This window comes from Zingiber officinale, chromosome 4B (genome assembly GCF_018446385.1).
Source record: "Zingiber officinale cultivar Zhangliang chromosome 4B, Zo_v1.1, whole genome shotgun sequence".
Classification (NCBI taxonomy): Eukaryota; Viridiplantae; Streptophyta; class Magnoliopsida; order Zingiberales; family Zingiberaceae; genus Zingiber; species Zingiber officinale.
Window position 1 is genome coordinate 93926446 of NC_055993.1, and position 22220 is coordinate 93948665.

General features: G+C 40.0%; 1 pseudogene; it reads left to right on the top strand.

The window, feature by feature from the left end:
* Window positions 1-670: 670 nt before the first annotated feature.
* On the top strand, window positions 671-3287 carry LOC121978400 (annotated as a pseudogene).
* The last annotated feature ends 18933 nt before the right edge of the window (window positions 3288-22220 follow it).

The following is a 22220-nucleotide window of genomic DNA, read 5'->3' on the forward strand; positions in this document are numbered from 1 at the left end:
TCAGTGAACTTGACATTTAACGTTTTGAAGAAGGATCTATTAGAGGGATCATAAAATTTATACCCTCTTGACTTCTCAGAATAACCTATAAAATTGCAGCTAACTATTCTTGAGTTCATTTTCCTTCCATTAGGCCTGGAAGGCCTAGCTTCATCTAGACAATCCCAAGCATATAAATGCCTAATGCTAGGCTTTCTATCTGTCCTCAATTCGAATGGGGTTTTAGTTACTGTCTTACTAGGTTCTCTATTGAGTAGGTAAACTACAGTCTTGAGTGCTTCACCCCACAAAGACTCTGGTAAAGAAGTGAAAGTCATCATACTTCTTACCATGTCTTTTAGGATTCGATTGTGATGCTTAGCTACACCATTCTGACTGGGTGTACCAGATATGGTATATTGAGGCACAATCCCACACTCAGTAAGATAGTTCGCAAAAGGTCCTGGATGTTATTTACCTGATCTATCATATTGATCGTAATATTCACCTCCATGGTCAGATTAGACAACTTTAATTTTCTTACCTAATTGAAGTTCAACTTCGGCTTTGAAAATTTTGAACATGTCCAAAGATTATGATTTCTCATCAATAAGGTACAGATAGCCAAATCTGGGATAGTCGTCTATGAAGCTAATAAAATATGTGTGTCCATTCCAAGATGTCTTAGGGAATGGTCTACAAATATTTGTATGTGTTAGCTCCAAAACGTCACTACAACGGTTAGCCCCTTTATTCCTTTTATTAGTGGTCTTTCCCTTAACACACTCTATGCAGATATCAAAGTCTGACATGTCAAGGGAATCAAGAATTTCATGTGACATTAACCTTTTTAGGTGTTGTTTGGATATATGTCCTAAACGCCTATGCCACAACATGAAAGAATTCTCGTTAGTCAATTTACGTTTCATACCTATACTATGTACACTACAACAAAAACTGCAAACGACAACACCCCTACGACAACGGTTTTAAGAGAAAGCGTTGCGTATTTGCTCAAAGACAACGGTTTTTTCCAAAACCGTTGTCTTTGAACTCTCCATTAAATATAAAAGACAACGGTTTTAGCAAAACTGTTGTCATTGAGTAAAACGACAACACTTTTTACAGCGGTTTTATAAACCGTTGTCTTTATCCGCGTTTTTAGCGGCTACGACAACAGTTTTGAAAAAACTGTTGTAATTGAATTTGGTCATTTCCCCCCTTCGCTGTTTTCCTTTCCCTCGCTGTTTTCTTTTCGGCGCCGTGTTTTCTCATTCCCAAACCTAAGTCATTTATCTTTCCCTCTCCTCATACGACGTTGTGCTCCTTCTCGTTTCCTGGTGAGTGGCGGCGTTCTCCAATGGGCTGCCGAAGATCCAGACACACGGGAGGGAGAAACCGGAGAACGGGATCTGCCACGACTATAGCGCGCCGCCGGTGAAGGCGAAGACCATCGATGAACTGCACTCCCTGCAGAAGAAGAGGTCGGCACAGACCATCCCCATCAAGGACGGCGCGCAGCAGGGCAATGCTGCCTTCGCCACCATCTCAGAGGAGGAGCGCAAGAAGCTCCAGCTCCAATCCATCAGGTCAATATTTAATCTCCAAACAAACATCTCTTTCTCAATAATAAAAAAAGGGGGAAACATCCAGATTCCTTGCCGTATACTGGTGGGCTACTGCCGGATCGATTTTTCTAAACCTAAATGGAAACAATTCTTGAGAACAAGAAGGTGGAATCCAATCTTTCTCCCACGTTTCTTGTAATGAAATCGTGCTATGCGCAGTGATTCATTGGTGTCGCTGACGAGGGAGACAAGGCCGAAGGTGGTGAGGGGCGATCCGGCTAGGAAGGAGGAGGCGACCAAGGTCGCCGCCGAGCACCACCACTACTTGATGCCGACCATCAGCGTCAGCAACAACACCCTCAAGTTTACCCATGTCCTATACAACCTCTCCCCGCCCGGTATCTGCTCTCATCTCCTCTTCATCACTCAAATCATCACATTTCATTCTCATTGAAAGAATCACGAATTCCTTGTAGAACTCTACGAGCAAGCCATAAAACATGAACATGGATCATTCATAACATCGACTGGAGCCTTGGTTACCTTGTCTGGCACGAAGACTGGCCGTTCGCCGAGGGACAAGCACGTCGTCAAGGATGAAACCACTGCCAATGAGCTTTGGTGGGGAAAGTAAGTCCACACAACTAATTCATGATCCTTCCATTGATGGTTCCTTCTCAAAATGTATGTGCACTATTCATGCAAAGGCTCACCGAACATAGAGATGGATGAGCACACCTTCCTGGTGAACAGAGAGAGGGTTGTCGATTACCTCAACTCTTTGGATAAGGTACACATGCACATCAAGTGTTTGATGTAATTCCTCATAGATCCTAATATGCCATTTGAATGATACAAGGTATTTGTGAATGACCAATTCCTCAACTGGGATCCCGAGCATCGAATCAAAATTCAAATTGTCTCTACAAGAGCCTATCATTCCCTGTTCATGCACAACATGTAAGTGAAAAATACTACTAATAAGAATGCTAAAGATGCTCTTCAATTCTACAGTTCGACAGTTATCCAGATAAGTCATCTTTGCGTTGGTTCTGTTGATCTCTAGTAGTGAATCATAGTTGTGTTAGTAGTAGGCTGGATCATACATATGCATATATTAGTGTTAGTGAGCTAACTAGCTCCTCTTTCTCTCCTTAATGCCAAGGGAAAACATGTAAACTAGAAGAAGAAAAACTCTATTTTGCATGAAATAATTGGAAGGATCGCAGGTGCATTCGTCCTACGCCTGAAGAACTGGAGGATTTCAGTACTCCGGACTTCACAATTTACAATGCTGGCCAGTTTCCATGTAATCGATACACACACTACTTGACTACCTCCACCAGCATTGATCTTAATCTTGATAGGAAAAAAATGGTCATCCTTGGCACACAGTATGCCGGGGAGATGAAGAAGGGTTTGTTCGGTGTGATGCACTATCTAATGCCTAAAAAAACATTCTCTCCCTGCACTCTAGCAACAATATGGACAAAGATGGTGATGTTGCCCTCTTCTTTGGACTATCAGGTAAGTGAAATAATATTTGGATTTAAATTGACTTCAATATAAAGCCAGTGACCAACAGACTAGATCAGTTAATCTATCAATAAAAATACGCATGCATCATCTTTGGATTTCTAAATATCCACAGTTTACAAGGTACAACAAACTTTGGTCAATGAAATATTACAACTGTCACTAATATTTCTATTTGCAACAGACATTCAAATATTCAGCTGAGATGCCATTAGAAAATTGCATAGAATGAAGTGTAAAAAGATTGAGAAGAATTAGCATAAAAGAATACTACAGTAGCTATGAAGTTGAATGGTGAAGTGGCTCCATGCAACCATTAATGCTTTATTGACCAAGCTTCCTCCATATTGAGCCTTTGGGTGCTGCCAGACACTTGACTCTACCGAAGAGGAATCCTGTCTTCGGAGGGTTACCGTTTACAAGTGAGTTCTCATATATTTCTTTGCACTCTTGCACCACCTAGACAAATAAGCAAACACATCTTACCACCTTGAATCTTTATATATATTTAACATGTGAATCTTGGCAAATGATCCTGAAATCTTATTCTGGTATGGATCTTGTATTATATTTTCAAAGCTCTAGCTAGTAAAAACCGAATGCACGTTTAGGGACAGCATATTGTGACATATTTTGGATAACCAGCTATATATGGAGATATCAGGATTTTCATATCTAACAAAGTTAGACGGAACCAGCACTGATACTTTTCAATATTACAATTATGCTATGTAGATTGAACCCCCCTTCCTCTCCTATATATGCACTCACAAACATCCTCCTTCAATTATTTCACTTATGCTTTTGTGATGGGTCTATTTATTGCAGATCAATTTGCAGCTCCTGGAAACTTGTTACTTGCAAAATGGAAAAGCATATTGTGCCTACCAGATCTCAAAGGTAATGCAGTCTGGAAAATGGCACAGAAAATTGCATGAATATTTTGTTTCAAGATGTTAATGGATGTAATGTGCTTTGCATGGATTCTATTGATCTTGGATGATAGTTCACTTAAATAATGTTAGTTGCATGCAATGCTAATTATTTAATAAACTATGCTAAGCTAGGTATCACTGCTCCTAGTAGATTCCATGTACTGTTATTCTCTAATAAACACCTCTTTTTGTTTCCTTCATTTGGTTTGTTTTTGCCTTCTATGCACTACAGATTGGTTAATTACATTCTCCTTTTGGAATTCTGGAATTTGATAAGTTTTGTTAAATTTTCTCTTGCAGGTTGGGCAATTCGTGAGGCTTGAGTTTTTTTGATGCAAGAAGTGAGCTTTGTTAGGATGTAGCTTGCCTTGCTAATTTGTAAATTAAAAGCCATATGGAGAACAACAAATGGAAAACATGTGATTTAATGTATATGGAGAGTAATGGAAAACATGTGTATTTTGATGAGTAACAACTCATTTTATATATTTTTGTATATGTGGCTACAAGATGAATTATATATGGATGTTTATTTTGGATTTAATGTAGTAAATATTTAGTTTTGTATTGGTGGTTTGCTTAGTAAAATAAGATTGGTTGTTTGGTATTAATGAACATTAAAGACAATAGTTAAAAATGTTGTAAAAACTAGGTAAACCACAACGAATTTTTTTTTTAAAAAGTGATAAAAGACAACGGTTTTATCCGTTGTAAAATATATTAAAACTGTTGTAAAAAAAAACAAAATGTGTCAAATATTATCTACCACAACAGTTTATATCTGTTGTAAAAAATGTCTACAACAACGTTTTATTTCTATTGTTGAAATTATCTACCACAACGGTTTTAAAACGTTGTCGTATCCTTCGTAGCCAAATTTTGAGCATATAAACAACAACGGATAAAAACCGTTGTCAAATGTCTACAAAGACAACGGATTCAAAACCGTTGTCGTAGGGCAATACATTCTACAACACCCTCAGTTATAACGGTTTTTTGACCTACGACAACGGATAATATCCGTTGTCGTTTGCAGTTTTTGTTGTAGTGGTATTATCACATTGTCAACTGTAGGAGTAAAGGTGTTTAATTTATAAAGCTTATCAACTAACGAACTATTGCTAATCAAAATTGAATTAAAGAAAATACTAAACATTTCATTTTCAAATGAATAAGAATAACCTGATTTGTCCAAACAAGAAATTGAAATTAAGTTCTGTCTGAAAGACGATACAATAAATGTATTTTCTAAATTTAGAAAGACATCAGCTCCTAAATTAAGCCACAAAAAAAACACCTATGAACTCTACTTTAGCTTTCTTGCCATTTTCTGTATAGATGTATCTTTCACCATTAAGCAGATGACGACTCCTAAGACAACCTTACATAGTGACACTTATGTGAGTAGTAGCACCAGTATCTATCCACCAAGTGTCAGGGGGTGCCATAGCTAAATTAACTTCCAAACTAACAAAAATTTAAAAAACTCCCAGAATCTGATGTCTACTTTCCTTTTCCTTTATTGATCCTCTTTCATTTCTTGCTTGCACTTTGAGAACCAGATGCTAAGTGAGCAGTTTTAGATGTCTCAATCTTTAGTCTCCATTCATCTTGCACGCATTGAACAATGAACTCATTCATTATCCACTTTTCCTTTTGAGTATTGTATGATATCTTAAAAGAAGTGAACCTTAACCTCAGACATATCGAGTTTTAGTGCTTTCAGACTTGTCGCTATATCGGACATCTCCATAACATAAGAAGTGTGGTAGTCTCGACCTTTTCATTTTAGGTGAATCAATCTGCTAATTGGTTCAGGAAACTCCTAGCATCTCCTCCCTCTGTTATTGAGCCCTTTATCGGTGTCAGTATAGAAAGCTTCATGATACTCAAACACATGTGATTTGATTTCTCCCGCAGTTAAAATTTAGTCCTCTACTCTATAGTGCTAGCATTGGTTAGAGGTGCGAGACAATCATTCCTTAATGCATAGTCTAAGTCCATGCAGCCTAAGACTATGGTCACGTATTCTTTCCATTCCGCAAAATTCGAACCAGTTAGTGTTAGGTTGTTATTAATGCCGGCAGTTACAGATTGCACTGAAATTAAAGAGAAATTTATTTAAGCTCACGATTTAACTAAAACCAAGAACATATAAGTAATAAAAAATTATGCAAATAAAATAAAATTTAGACGCATATAAATGGGCTCTTTATGAGATACCAAGTACAACATAATGTGTTTGCCTTTGGGCTGACACATTATTTGTTAGCGATACCCTCTAATATAACTCAAATTTTAATTGGTCACGCAATGTGTCTTCCTTTAGGCCGACCCATTGTGCGCATAATGTGATACTTTATATGAGTTATATTTTGGTACATAGCTCACAACAACCTTAATCGGCCACATAATATGTCTTCCTTTGGGTCGACATATTTTGTGCACGATCTGAACAAAATAATATTTTGTTACATAGTTGTAAGCTACCCTATGTATATATCTGGCATAAAAGTAATCTTCCTTTGGGCCGATTACTTTTAGCATAGATATACGTCTACTAACATAAAATACACTAAACCTACCTAAAGTGCTTTCTTTTGGGCTAACACATTAGTTCAACTTAGTAGCACATTGTGTGAATAAATTCAAAAAAAATTTAGGAACTTAATTTGAACAGAAATTACTTAATCAGCCTTAGCAACATAAAATTAGGCTTATTAATCGATTGATACCTTATGATAATCGATCCATATGATCCAATCGATTATCCCAATCGATCCGAAAGCCTATTATATATGACTATATATATATAGAACTCTTTAAAATTTTGTGTGAGTTCTATAATTAAATAGTATTATTTAATACTATTTAATCCCTTAATTATTGTGTTTTAAAAAAATATTTAATGCATTTTTTTCTTTAGTATTTCAACATGAAACAGTTAATATTAATATATTTTTTTTATTCTTCGTCTATGGTTTCAACGTGAAAACAAAACGTTGAAACAATTAGGGTGTGTTTGGTTTGTACGTTTTTCATTTTCATTTTCTGAAAAATATGTATTTTTGAAAAATGATGTTTGGTTTGTATTTTCTATATATGTTTTTCTAAAAAACTAAATAGTATTTTCTAAAAAAATAGAAAATGTCTAAAAGTCATTTCCTATTTTCTAGAAAACGCGCGTTTTTCTGAAAATGAAAATAGAAAATGTACAAACTAAACACACCCTTATTGTTTTTAATATGAAAGACTGTTTCACGTTGAAACAATACTGTTTCATCGTGAAACATTAAACGATTAACAAACAAACAGAAAGTTAATCGAGAAACAAATAATTTCAATTGATTAAAAATAAATCTAATTGATTGATAATTGTCATAATCATGAGTTTAAGATTATTAATCGATTAAATTTCAATCATTTTTTATTCAAAATTTTAGGCTTGGTAATCGATTACTCGACCAAAGTAATCAATTGAACCATCACAATTTTACCTAAAATTAGGTTAAACAGTGATGGTTTTTCGTCATTCTTCGTATGATTTTTGACAATTAAAAATTTGTATTAACTAAGAAAAACTTGATCTAACATACAAACATCACATCAATGAAAAATTTAAATTTTATTGCCAATGAAAATGACGAAACAGAACTTCGCTCTGATACCAATTGATAGTTCATATAAAACCTAAGCCACATGGATTCTAAGAACCGTATAAGAATTCACATATAGGAAATACAGGACCATATGAGCATGGATCTTCGTTTCATCAATTAAACATGACATAAGAACAATAAATAACTAAACATAATAGACAAGGAACTTGATTGAAGAGCCATATCCTTGTCTTTAGTATCTTCGGCTTGATTTCTGTGGAAGAAGATGCAGCGGGCGCTGTAAAGCTTCTTGTTAATGAAAATAAGAAACTATGTTAGGATGATTCGATAAGCCCTTGGGGACCAACTCTATATATAGTGGACATCTATTATCAGCCCATAGATAATAATAGATGGGGTATTATAAGTATATATATATATATATATATATATATACTGAACATCTATTATCAACATATAGATGACAATAGATGGGAACTAAAGGTTCTACACATACAAGGTCTACATCCAACAACCGAACCCAATAAGCCTAAGTTAGATTGCTTTAAAGGATTCAGATCGTATTCACATATGCAACTTACAAATAAGTCCACCTAATAGGGATAATAATATCCAACACAAACACTATATAATAATAGTTCAATAGCCATTGTAAAATACCCAAAAAAAAGAGCGAATAACCATAAGGAAATTTTTAGGGATTTTTAGAAATTTGCTAGGAATTTATCGGAGCTAGTAGGATGTACTTTGCAGGAATGAATTTATAGGCTTGGAGAAAACCCGTTTGGAATATCCCCTAAGTGGGAGTTGATTATTTTAATTAACATATAGTTTCCTATATTAATATCCCTTGAGATTACCTTGCACTAACCTTTTCCCTTCTCCCATCTTCGCCGATTTCCCTCTTCCTCGCGCCCTCCTCCACCCAATCCTCTGCCTTCCTCTCTTGCGTCATCGCTAGACCAAACCACACCACGCCACCAGTCGCCACCGCCAGTTGTCGCCTTAGTACCGTGCCCTCTCCCTCGCATTTTCGCTTTGATGCTGTCACTTCACCCGACTGTGCTCAAGCTTCCGATCCACCGCCGGTCGAGTTCCTGTCTTCCCGATCTCTCTCCCCTCTTCCTGATCTCTGCATCGTTGATCGTCATCGTCAACTCAGCCACGCTGCCGCTCCTGATCCAGCGGTGGGAGAGTAGGCCATCACCCTATCCGTGGCAACAGGCGTTAGTCGACTCTTCTGGTGTGAGTCCAGCGCAGTGACGGCGCTGCCATTGTTGGCTGCGTTGATCTAGCTGCCGACCATGTGAGAGCCACCATTATTTTCTCTTTTTTTTTCTCTCTTGTGATTTCATTGCATCCTTGGGAGTCGTCTTCGCCCAATCTTCTAGTGTCAACATTACCCATCATCTACGTCGAGCCCGCACGACCTCCCCGCACGTTGATGCCACTGACGCAGGCCACCCATTCTACTATGGGTTGGATTAATAGAGGTAGGTGTTCTACCTTAGCTTTTGATTTGGGTATTAAGTCTTGATGTGGTGTTGACTTGAGGTCATTGTTTGGGGGCAGCAGCTTCACCTAATTCCATCCATCTTTGCGGGCAGTGAGTTTCTCCGATGGTGAATTAATAGTTGTGCATTCTGGTAAGTGAGTTATGGAGTTAACATTATGCTTAGCCTAATTTAACTTTTTGTGAAATGGTTATGTTGGATTGATGATTAATTTAACTTATTTGGTGTACTTATTGCCTAATTTAACTCATTCTGGTAAGTGAGTTATGGAGTTAACATTTTTCAAAAATCATTACGACTTAACATATTTTGAAAAATTACTGTGTTACTTAGTAAACATTTTAAAACTTAAGTTGACAAAGTCTTCTTAAAAGGTTTTGGTGCACAATCACTTTCAATTTTTTTTTAAAAAAAAATGTTCTGAAAACTTACCTTCAAACTTTGTGTTCTTTTAATTCGAATCAACCCCCTAGATACATAGGAAGTTTTACTTGTGGTTAATAAGAAGTCCTAAGAATGTATCAAGTTAAGGGGGAGCCCTGATTGAAAGACTAAAAGTAATCTTTAAAAATTACTATTGAAAATCTTTGAAATTAAGTTTGAAAAATTATTTTCATAATCTTTTACAAAATTACTCTTTGCTTTACAAATTTTTATGAAAACACTTTGAAAAATATTTTGAAAATACACTATCAAAAAGTAACTTAAACTTTCAAAAGTCACTTTTGTCACTTAGAAAACTCACTTTCAAAAAGTTTTTCGCACATTGTTGGTGCAAAACCTAATAGAAACTAACCCTTAAGTTCATATCCTTTTGATATGTGCCAAAGGGGGAGAGTGATATCTTAAGTTAGAACAATCTTAAGTTAAGTTCCTAACCTACTCTCAAACTTTTTCGAATCTTGAGAATTAACCCTTAAAAGACTCAAGCCTAACTTAAGAAAATTATCAAACATCAAAAAGGGGGGGGGGATTGTTGGTGCAATTGACTTCTAGAGTTTCGATGTTTGACAATATGACCAAGAGTTGACCCAAACAGGACTTGATGTTTGGGAGAGAGAAGTCTAGTCAGGACTAGATGACTAGCAAAGGTAAGTCCTAACCAAAGGTTAGGCAAAGTGGAAATCTCGGTGAGTGATGCCGAGCCCTAGTGAGTGAAGCTAGGTGGTGGAAGTTCCGGTGAGTGAATCTAAGCCCTAGTGAGTAAAGCTAGGTGGTGGAAGTCCCGGTGAGTGAAGTCGGACCCTAGTGAGTGAAGCTAGGTGAAGGAAGTCCTGGTGAGTGAATCCAGGCCCTAGTGAGTGAAGCTAGGTGGAGGAAGTCCTGGTGAGTGAAGTCAGGCAATGGAAGTCCTAGTGAGTGAAACTAGGTAACCCTATGTTATACTTGAATGCTGTTAATACTGTGCTAACTCAGTGTTGCAGGGAAGTCCAGCTAGGTCGACAGGCTAGCCGGATAGCTGGCACGAAGCCCAGATGGGTCGAAGGGCTGATCGGACGTCTGGTAGGTAAGTGAAGGTAAGTCACTGGAGGGGAGTGACTGTGAGGACGCGTTCCTGGGAAGGGAACTTAGGCGCCGATCTGACTTATAACCATTTCAGAACTCTAAGTCGAGATCTTGACTAGATTTCAGTCTCGGAGAGACGAAATCTAATTAATATTCTGCTTAATTTTAAATTGTGCTAATACTCTGTGTTGCAGGATATATCTTATATTTGCCTCCGGACTAACATTTTCTTGCAGGAAGGAATCTGCTGGAAAATAAGGGTTCGGGGGCCCAGAGGTCCGCCAGGAGGTGAACTTTTATCCACAACGTCATCTCGCCATGCGGAGCGCCCTGGTTGACTCGGCTACGTCATATTCAGGGCGTCCTGGAGGTTCCAGGCGCCCCGAACCTCCTATATAAGGAGCGTCAAGGCTGGAGTCAGAACAACTCACGATTCGCTCTCTTGTGCTCCTGCGACATTGCGAAGATATTCTGACAAAGTGTTGCTTCTTTAATTCCTTCTTTTTGTCAGTATTATTTCTTTTTATAGCATTTTTGTACTTCATTTGTACACAACTATTTCGAATTACTAGTAAATTGCCCATCGAAAGCACCCTTGCGTGCGGACCTTGGAGTAGGAGTCGACACAGGCTCCGAACCAAGTAAAACTACTTGTGTCGCTCTTTCATTCACTTTATTATTTTCTGCTGCGTATTCTCGATAATTTTTGAATCAATATTCACCCCCCTCTATCGAATGCTTACGATCCAACAATTAGTACCTGTCTGGTTGTTGTAACATATATTACATGTGATGGGTCAACCACTGATCATGGTCAACCTTAATAGATATCAAGGATTACAGTCTCAGGTGATTTTTTTTCATATCATACCACCAGTAGTTTTAGCCTCTGTTACCACTGGTTAGTTAGGAGATGGAGGCACATACTAGTCTATGCTATTATTAGCTGGGTAATGGATAGTATCTACATATTCATGTTGACTTAGCCCGTAGAATACTTTTTTAACTTAGTTAGTTTTGTCAGTAGATAATTAATTTACTCTTGTTAGATCGGTCAGTAGAAGACTGATTTACACTTGTTGACTTGGGTAGTCGTGGATCGATTTACCATAGTTGCTTTGTGGAGGATTAATGTATTCTTGTTGGATTAGTTAGTAGATGACCGATTTATTTTGTTGGTCCGATCAGTAGGGAACCGTCATACTCTATTTTTAGAGGTTCTAATCTTTGGGTTATTCGTGCTTAGTTAGATATCTTGAGCACATTTAAATACATGGCTTGTACCAACGTGGAAAAGACTGAATTAGCCATATACCATTGTCGGCTTGGTCAGTCTATAAAAGGATCGATGTATCCTATTCCATGGGGACTTTGACCATGGACTGTCTGTACCTAGTCAGATGACTTAAAAGGTACAATCAGCTGGGTGGCCCCCACTGATGTAAAAAAGTGTAGAGCTACCTGCTTAACACTTATGAGAATAATTGGGAGAGTACATTCAGATACATGATTTGTATTGGCATGAGAAAGTTGAAGATAGTTGCATAACCTTTACGTGATCAGGTACCACGTGAAGGAAGCATATGATGATACTAGAGATCCAGACATCACTTGGTGATTACTTTGAGGTGTTTGGAGAGAGAGTAATCCTCTATCTCTTTAGGTAGCATGATGGTTTATAAGACGATAATCAGTCGACTAGCCTAAGGTTGTTCCATGGGGGATCCTGACTCATGGACTGATCGGAGATGATTAGATATCCTCGATGTACCTTGGGATTAGTAGGGTTTTATACTCATATCTCATGGATTGATTGTATCTCTACTATTTGGAGTGTTATTGATTATCGATTCGAAAATCAAGAGATACCTTGAATTTCAGTTGTGATACACTTTTTGTAGGATGGTAAGATATTTCTACATCTCGCTAGTACCCCATGATGAGAGTGGGTCGCTAGAAGATAGGTGTGTGAGGACATGACTAGTTTGTTTCACTTTAAGATATATGATAATAAATTTTCCTCATTAGGTATAGTCTCTATAGTGGTACAACATAGACGTGCAATGTTGAACCATGGCGGGTATTTCTTTCTTTCTCTATTAGTTCTTTTGAACTTAGAGCATGGATATTACTAGATGATTAGGCTGCTTTACTTTGGATTGTCTATTGATTGTTGTATTCCTGCATGTTACTTATGTTTGATTTTTGAGGTATACCACTAACCCAAGAGAGTAGGTAGCATAGGGATTGTCTGGTTGATTGGGTTAATGTATTGATTATGCATATCTATGTTGTGTGTACACATGATTAGTATGTGTTGTAGGAGTCCTGTGGTAGATTGTCCATTTGCAAGTAGTGTTTGTATACATATCCAGTTATGGTTATTGTAGGTTCCTTGTAGATTATACCTATGTGGTTAGGTGTACGTGTCTGATTGTATTATTGGAGGTATCTTGTCAATTTAATCTGTGTTGTAGTATGTATACATCTGTTTGGTATATTATTGGAGGTATCTTGTCGATTTAAATTTGTGTGATGGTATGTGTGCATGTGTTTGGTGTACTATGGGAGGTATATTGTTGGTTATATCTACTCTATGTGTACACCCGTGTCTATTATGATTTGTTGGAAGTATTACGTTGATTATACTCTTGGAGTATGTGTATATATGTTAGGTGAGTATTGTTTGAGGTGTATTGTCGATTATACCTACGTCGATATATGCACACGGGTTCGGTATGTATTGTTGGAGGTATCATGTTGATTTATACCTATGTTATAAGTGTATTTTGGTGTGTACTAATTGGAGGATTATGCCGATCATACCGATGTAGTGTATGCACATGTGTCGGGTGTATTATTGGTAGTATCATGATGATTCTACCTAGGTTGAGTGTCTACATTATGTCATTGGTTGTATTACCCTGTCAACTAATTCTCCTACTGGTGAGTGGCCTGTTACGATGTTGAGGGAGTTGACAGAGGATTTGATATGCTTATTAGGTTGTTATACCCTTGGCTGCCCATAGTGATTTGTGGTAGAGTGATCACATGCAGTCTCTAGCTAGATAGTTAGATGTCTTGGTCATTTATGGATTGTTTGTGGTGGAGCGTAGCTCCCACATATTATAGATTGTTGTGGTGGAGCATTGTTCCCACATATTATGAATCGTTTGTGGTGGAGAGCTGCTCCCACATATTGAGGATTGCTTGTGGTAGAGCGTTGCTCCCACATATGTTGTTTTTCTTGTGATGGAGCGTTGCTCTCACATTTGATGATATATTCCTTGGTGTTTATTGTTGGGGATCTTATGGTTGAGGATGTCTAATGTACGGACATTATAAGTTCTTGGTTTTATCATTTAGGCTTATAGTGCACTAGATGTTATCATGGACTCGATGATTTGGGTATCCCCAGGATATTGGATCAGTATCCGTTATCTTTATTGACGACGTGGTGATCTATTCCCGATCTGACGTGTATCACATACACCATCTTCGCATAGTTCTAAGGATATTTCAACAGGAACATTTATATGTGAAATTCAGTAGTGCGTATTTTGATTATCTTCTGTGAGATGATTGAGACACATGGTCACCAGTAGGGGTATACCGTGGATCCACAGGAGATAGAGGTTGTTACCAGTTAGGAGTTGTCATAGTCTATACAGGAGACTTGAAACTTCCTTTGTTGAGCTAGCTATTACCGGAGGTTCGTTGAGGGTTTTCCTCGCATTGCTATTGATAGATCGGATGAGAGCGATAGAGGAGGGGGGGGGTGAATATCGCTTTCTTTAAAACTTATCTTTTTCTTTTAAATCAGAATCGTGCAACGGAAAGTAAAAAGAGAGACAGGTTCATTTACTTCGTTTGGAGCCTAGCTCGACTCCTACTCGAAGGCCCGCGGTCCTTAACCGCACCGATGGGCAATCACTATAACTCTTCTTTCTGAAATCCTTCGGAAAGAAGCATATCGTACAAATGAGTAAGATAGTAACACCCTACTATCTTACTAAATAATGAGTACAATGCAATATAAAATATTATACCGACAGAAGTAGAATATGAAGCGCAGTCGGTACTTCTGGAGTAGCTTGAAGATTTGTTGCAGACTTGTAGTACGATGATCTTGAGCTGAGTAGAACCTTTTTATCAATCAGAAAGCGTTATCCAGCCTCAGACTTTGAGCCTCCTTTTATAGGTGTATTGGACGTTCGGTCGACCGATCCTCCTATTCGGTCGACTGAACATGCTCCCATCCTTCCTGGCTGGAGTCTGCTCCCATCCTTCCTGGCTGGAGTCTGACGCTGGCTCGATATTCTGCATTAACTGGTCTTTAATGGTTTGGTCGACTGATCTAGGTTTTCGGTCGACCAAACAGGTTCCTTCCCTATTCGTCGTGATTTGCCAAGATCAACAGTTAATGCACCATTAATGCTAATTGGTTCGGTCGACCGATCAATGGGTTCGGTCGACCGATCAGTGTGCTTTCCTTCTGTTCTGATCATTACTGTCTGTGCTGAGTCATCAGGGTTCGATTAACCGATCCTTTGGTTCGGTCGACCGATCAAGCTTTGACCGGACTGTACTCTGTTTTGGTCTGAACTGATACCTGCTTTGAGCTGACCTGGTTCGGTCGATCGATCCTCCTGTTCGGTCGATCGATCCTCCTGTTCGGTCGATCGATCGGGTTGAACATGTAAAATAGTGTTAGACAATAATCCTGCAAAACAGAGATTATCACAGTAATATAAAATGCATGAGTAATAATATAAGACAGTAGAACTGTCTTGATCTCAACTTGGAAACCTACCCGATTTCTTCAGTTGGATCAACGACCTTAGGTTGTTCCCTTCAGGAACTCGACCTCACTGTCGCTCCTCCAGTTGCTTACCTCAACTTACCTACCAAACAAGGTCCTCCAGATTTGTTTGGACTTTTGCCTGCTCAGTGTCTGATCGCCTGATCCACTAAGACTTTTTCTACAATATTATATTAGCCAACAGCAATAATAATATATAAAACAGTAGTAAACCTAAACCTATATTTATTGAGATCCGCTGGTCCGGTCAACCGCGTGCGGTCGACCGAAAACCATCCGATCAACCTTGCTTGGAGTTCACTCCTCCAAGACTTCTCGTTACCTAGGGTTACCACCCCCTAGGATTTTCTCCACCTGGCTTCACTCACCAAGACTCAGTATTCGGCTACCCAGGGATCAGGTCTGAAGGACCATGTTTGGACTTTTACCTGCTCAGTGTCTGATCGCCTGATCCACTAAGACTTTTCCTGTAATATTATATTAGCCAACATCAATAATAATACAGAAAATAATAGTAAACCTAAACCTAGATTTACTGAGATCCGCTGGTCCGGCCGACCGCGCGTGGTCGACCGAAAACCATCCGATCAACCTTGCTTGGAGTTCTCACCTCCAAGACTTCTCAATACCTAAGGTTATCCCCCCTAGGATTTACTCCATCTGGCTTCACTCACCAGAACCTAAGGTTACCACCCCTTAGAATTTTCTCCACTTGGCTTCACTCACCAAGACTCAGTATTCGGCTACCCAGGGATCAATTCCTCCAGACTTATCCACCTGGCTTCCACGATATATCGAGATTTCCCTTACCTAGCCTAAAACTAGGACTCAGCATTCGGCTACCCAGGGATCAGGTCCTCCAGACTTATCCACCTGGCTTCCACGATCTACCGAGATTTCTCCCCTTGCCTAGTCTATAACTAGGACTTCCCTTGATCAAGCTCCATACTTAAGCATACTTAAACATATTTGTATGACATTAAAGCCTTGGAGGTCGATTGCACCAACAGCTATGCCACTGGCACACCTGACCAGGAAGGGCGTGAAATTCACGTGGCCAGAAGCCAGCGAGACCAGCTTCCTGGAACTGAATCAGAAATCAGTGTCAACACTAGTTCTGGTTTTGCCTCTGGAGAGGACAAGTTCGTACTCTATACCAACGCTTCTCTACAGGGTTTGGGCTCTGTTTTGTGCAACACGGCAAGGTAGTCTCCTATGCTTCTCGTCAGTTGAAGGAGCAAGAGAAGAACTACCCTGTACATAATCTAGGGTTAACCACCATTGTCTTTTCTTTAAAGATTTGGCTGCATCATATGTAGGGTATTACATTTGGGATTCTTACGGATCAAAAGAGTCTCAAATATCTTTTCACCCAGAAGGAACTCAATCTCCAACAAAGGAGATGGATGAAGTTCCTGAAGGATTATGATTGCACCATTAGCTACCACCCAGGGAAAGCTAATGTGGTTGCCAATGTGCTTAACCGGAAGTTCAGAGGGGCTTTAGCTCGCCATCGAGTTTTAGGCACAGACTTGATTTAGGGGTTCTCCGAATTGGGCCTTTGAGGAGTAGGGACAAACAGAGCAATGCATTCTTGTTACCATGGTTGCTCAGTTGGATTAGGATGACGATCTGAGAGACCCAGGTCGGTGATTAGTACTTACAGTTCATTGGTAGCCAGATAACTTCCAGGCAGCAGACCGAGTTCACCTGATATGACGAGGGTATTATTTATTTTCAAGGCAGATTATGCGTGCCTCAATCTTATCCGGTCATGGAGGAGTTACTTCAGGAGGCTCATCGCTCTTGATTTGCTATCCACCCAGGTGGAACCCGTATGTATCGGGATTTGAGGCGTTCCTATTGGTGGAATGGCAAGAAGAAAGACATCGCAGGGTTGGTAGAGCGATGTCGGGCTTGCCAACAGGTGAAGTTTAAGCACCAGTGACTTGCCGGACTACTTCAAAGGATTCCTATTCCAGAGTGGAATGGGAGCACATCACTATGGATTTTGTGGTAGGATTGCCTAGGACACGACGAGGCTATGACGCAATTTGGGTAATCGTTGACCGTTAACTAAATCCGCACACTGCTTAGCGATTTGGAAGACCGATTCTCTAGATCGATTGGCAGAGCTGTATGGTCAGGAGGTCATCAGATGACGTTTGAAGCATTGTATGGTAGATTTTGTCTTACACCCACCCTCTGGGAGGAGGTTGGGGAGGCCCAACTGCTAGGACCTCATAGAGCTCAACAGAGGCAGAGTTGGCCTGCACTATTAGACGGAGAATGTTAGAGGCGTAGGACCGCCAAAAGAGTTATGCTAATCGGAGACGGAGAACCCTGGAGTTCTCCACTGACGCCATGTAATTTAGAGAGTCTCACCCACGAAAGGGGCGAAGAGATTTGGTCTCCGAGGTAAGCTAGCTCCATGATACATTGGGCCTTTCCAGATCTGGGAGAGGATTGGAGCGGTAGCCTACCGTCTGGTGCTACCACCGTCTCTAGCAGGCGTTCACAATGTATTTCATGTGTCTATGCTGAGGAAATGTGTATCCAATTCAGCACATGTTCTGTCAGATGTATCAGTTCCCATTTAGCCTGACATTATCTACAAAGAGGTTCCAGTACGGATTCTGGACCACAGAGAGCGTTAGCTGTGGAACAAGACTATCTGGCCGGTCAAAGTCAGATGGCAGTATCATACTGACAAGGAGACTACCTGGGAGCTCGAGGATACGATTCGAGCTCGATACCCCCATTTGTTTACTTGAGGTTTGTGGATTAGGTTTCCGTTCAGCATTTATATTGTTTAGCTATTGTTAATACTTGCTGATGGTAAATAATGAAAATTTGAGGGACCAAATTTTTATTAGTGGGGGAGAATGTAAAATATAGAAAAAAGGACGAATAACCATAAGGGAATTTTTAGAAATTTTCTGGAGATTTATCGGAGCTAGTAGGATGTACTTTGTGGGGATGAATTTATAGGTTTAGAGAAAGCCCGTTTGGAATATCCCCTAAGTGGGAGTTGATTAATTTAATAAACATATAGTTTCCTATATTAATATCCCTTGAGATTATCTTGCCCTATCCTTTTCCCTTCTCCCATCTTCGCCGATTTCCCTCTTCCTTGTGTCCTCCTCCACCCAATCCTCCACCTTCCTCTCTTGCGCCATCGCCCGACCAAGCCACGCCACGCCACGAGTCGCCACCACCGGCTGTCGCCTCAGTACCGTGTCCTCTCCCTCGTGTTTTCGCTTCGATGTCGTCACTTCACCCGACTGTGCTCAAGCTTCCGATCCACCGCCGACCGAGTTCCTGTCTTCCCAATCGCTCTCCTCTCTTCTCGATCTCTTCATCGTTGATCGCCATCGTCGACTCAGCCACGCCACCGCTCCCTCTCCTGATCCAGCGGTGGGACAGTAGGCCATCGTCCTATCCATGGCAACAGGCGTTAGTCAGCTCTTCTGGTGTGAGTCCAGCACGATGCCGCCGCTGCCACCGTTGGCTACGTTGATCTAGTTGCCAACCATGTGAGAGCCACCATTGTTTTCTTTTTTTCTCTCTCTTGCGATTTCATCACATCCTTGGGAGTCGTCTTCGCCCAATCTCCAGTGTCGCCATTACCCATCATCGGCGTCGAGCCCTTGTGACTTCCCCGCACGTTGACGCCACTGACACTGGCCACCCATTCTACTGTCAGTTGGATTAATAGAGGTAGGTGTTCTACCTTAGCTATTGATTTGGGTATTAAGTCTTGATGTGGTGTTGACTTGAGGTCACTGTTTGGGGGCAGCAACTTCGCCTAATTCCAACCATCTTTGCAGGCAATGAGTTTCTCTGATGGTATATTCATAGTTGTGCATTCTGGTAGGTGAGTTATAGAGTTAACATTGTGCTTAGCCTAACTTAACTTATTGTGAAATGGTTATGTTGGATTGATGAATAAGATTTTATGGTTAGATTGAATTAATCAATAGGATAAGTGTGGGAATTATAGATGAGTTGATTCATGATGGCTATTTGGAGGATTATTAGATTTGTTGGGTTGTAAACTAGGGTTGGATCTAATTTATTGAGCTAATCGGGATTAAATGATGAATTAGGGTTTCTTGGTTTAATAGGTTTGGGGATTTTATTTGGCTATTTGCTGTATATGTAATTAGCAAAATACATTATGTGATCGCAGGATGTTGATTCGAGACGGGCGTCTCGACGTAGGCTTTCTGGATACGATCTTCTATTGAGGCGGGTATTTCTGACTTATCTCTTTGATATAGTCATTTTAGATATGCATAATAGTTTATAGCTAGTAGTAATTTTTATGTTTGCATTTGCTTTGGTATGTCACTATTTGGTTCCTGGTAGTATGTCTATATCTTTATCTGTTATACATTCATACTTATACCATCTTGATTGTTGTCATGTGTACTCCTGTTCTTAGAAATAGAGACATACATTGACCTACTATGTAGTAGACTAGTTATTTAACATGTCTGGTTTGTTTACCTGGTTTTTGTTACCTAGATCTTTGTGTGGATTTATTTCCTTTTGGTACATATTATATGGAGGTATATACTGTCAGTATCTACATGTTTAGTGTCATGCACCATCTTGCATGATTGCATGCTGTGCGATTGCCAGCTCCATTATTGTTGAGCAGCCGCTAGTTACATGGATCTGCACACACAACCACTCAAGGGTTAGTGGTATATCAGGCAGGGTGTGTTGTAGCAGGTTGCTCTGTCAAGGGCTCCGCTGGCCCGGTCATGGGTAGTGGTGATGCAGCGTGGTAGCAGGATAGGGATCCCTCCTTTGGACCGTCTCAAGGAGATGAGACCATTGAGCTCCCCCAGTTATGATTTGGGGTAGGAGGATAGGTGTACTCCGACAACATCCTGTGCACTCGGTCACTCAGGAGTAGTGATGGCAGAGTGCACAGTTGGCATAGCCCTACCCACTCGGTCTCACCATCGTGTGTGAGATGGCTGACTGCATCAGGGGTAACCATGTCATTTTTGCATCATATGCATTGGATTACATTTATTGTTTGTGTTTGTTGCACTTTGTTTCCTGCATTTTGGTGGTTGCATATGATTGACATGCATACATGTGACATTTTGTATCTGGTCTGACGACCCTTATGTTTCGGATATGAGGTCCTGGTGAGTACAGTTTTCTTCAGCCCTTTCCAGTCTACATTTCCTACTTTTGTTCAAGAAACTGTACCGCATGATTATTACTGTTAGTTATAACTTATTATTCCTGTCTATCTGGTATCCACTGAGTTGTTGAACTCACACCATTGATATATTGTTATTTCAGGTTTCAGGTAGATATTTGTGGAGTCGCTTAGAGTATCCTGTCTACCGGTCCTACATCACATCTGAAGACCTGATTTCTGGTTTCATTTGTACTTTATTTGGTTTATGTATTTGGTGTACTTAGCATTGTATATTCCGATTTTGTTTCTGGTTTGTTGTGATGTGGTGTCTTGTATCATTTTGTTGTGTTGTGTAAGCCTAGCCGGCTAGCAGTCTTTTTCTTGGTTTGTAATGGGTTTCTATCATTTTCCGTTGTGTTTTTAGTTTTTAGTACATCCGAGTGAGCTGTTTAATATATATATAACTGTGTGGTTGTGATATTTTGATCCAGCTGAGTGGGCTGAGTATATAACTACGTGGTTGTCTATATTTTTCAGCTGTGTGTGGCTGATGTATACTTGTGGTTGTATTAATGATTCAGATTGTCACGTGTACAGGGGAGATGCTGCCGGATTTTTCCTCTGGCTAGGAGTCCTCTGGGGCGTGACAACCATACTTGCAAGTCATTTCTGTCTTTGTGTTGTTGTTTTTGTTCTTTGATGGTGATCCTGTCTGAAATCTGTGAAGACGAGCACTGGCTTCGATGAATGACGATGACCTCCGATGAAGATGAACTCCCAAAGATCCGGAGAAACTCCTCAACGCTCTTATGCACAGTGAGACGAGCGAACAAAGTGTTAGTGACCTAAGACCGGGGTGGAGATTCCTGGCTAGGCCCTTCAACGCTCAAGTCAGTTCCTCTAAAAGGTGGTAGAAGAAGCAGAATAGTAACTGAAGTGAAATAGAGTTTAGACGCTAGAACTTGCGTACTTTGCCAACAGAGAGGATTCCCCTTTTTATACTACCTCACGTGACCTCCGTAGTCGTGAAGTGGTCCCCAGTTCGTTAGGGTTTGTTAGGAGATGAATTCATCTTCTATACTTCATGCAATAATCCTTTAAGAAATCTTTTCTGTATCCTAGATGTACCCGTTTTGTCGTTTATGACTTGTATTTATAATGGGGGCACGTTATTATGACTAAAGAAACTTCGAGAAGATATTTCCCGCTAAATATCCTGTTGGGCATGTCTTGACCGCTCATTCAAGTTGGCTGCATATGCTATTAAGAATGCCCTTGCTGAGTATGTCTCGGCCGATCGTATACCTTCTGCTTAATATGTCTCGGGCGGTCGTTCAAGCCAGCCGTATATTAGGAATACCTTCTGTTGAATATTTCTCGGCCGGTCGTTCAAGCTGGCCGTATATTAGGAATATCTTCTGTTGAATATGTCTCAACCGATCATTCAAGTCGGCCATAGACTAGGAATACCATTTGCTGAATGTCTTTATGCTCGGGTGGGATTTGCCTGGCTGAGCATATATGGGCATGTGGGAACTCGCTCGGCCTGCGACCGACCAGTAATATGATGAGG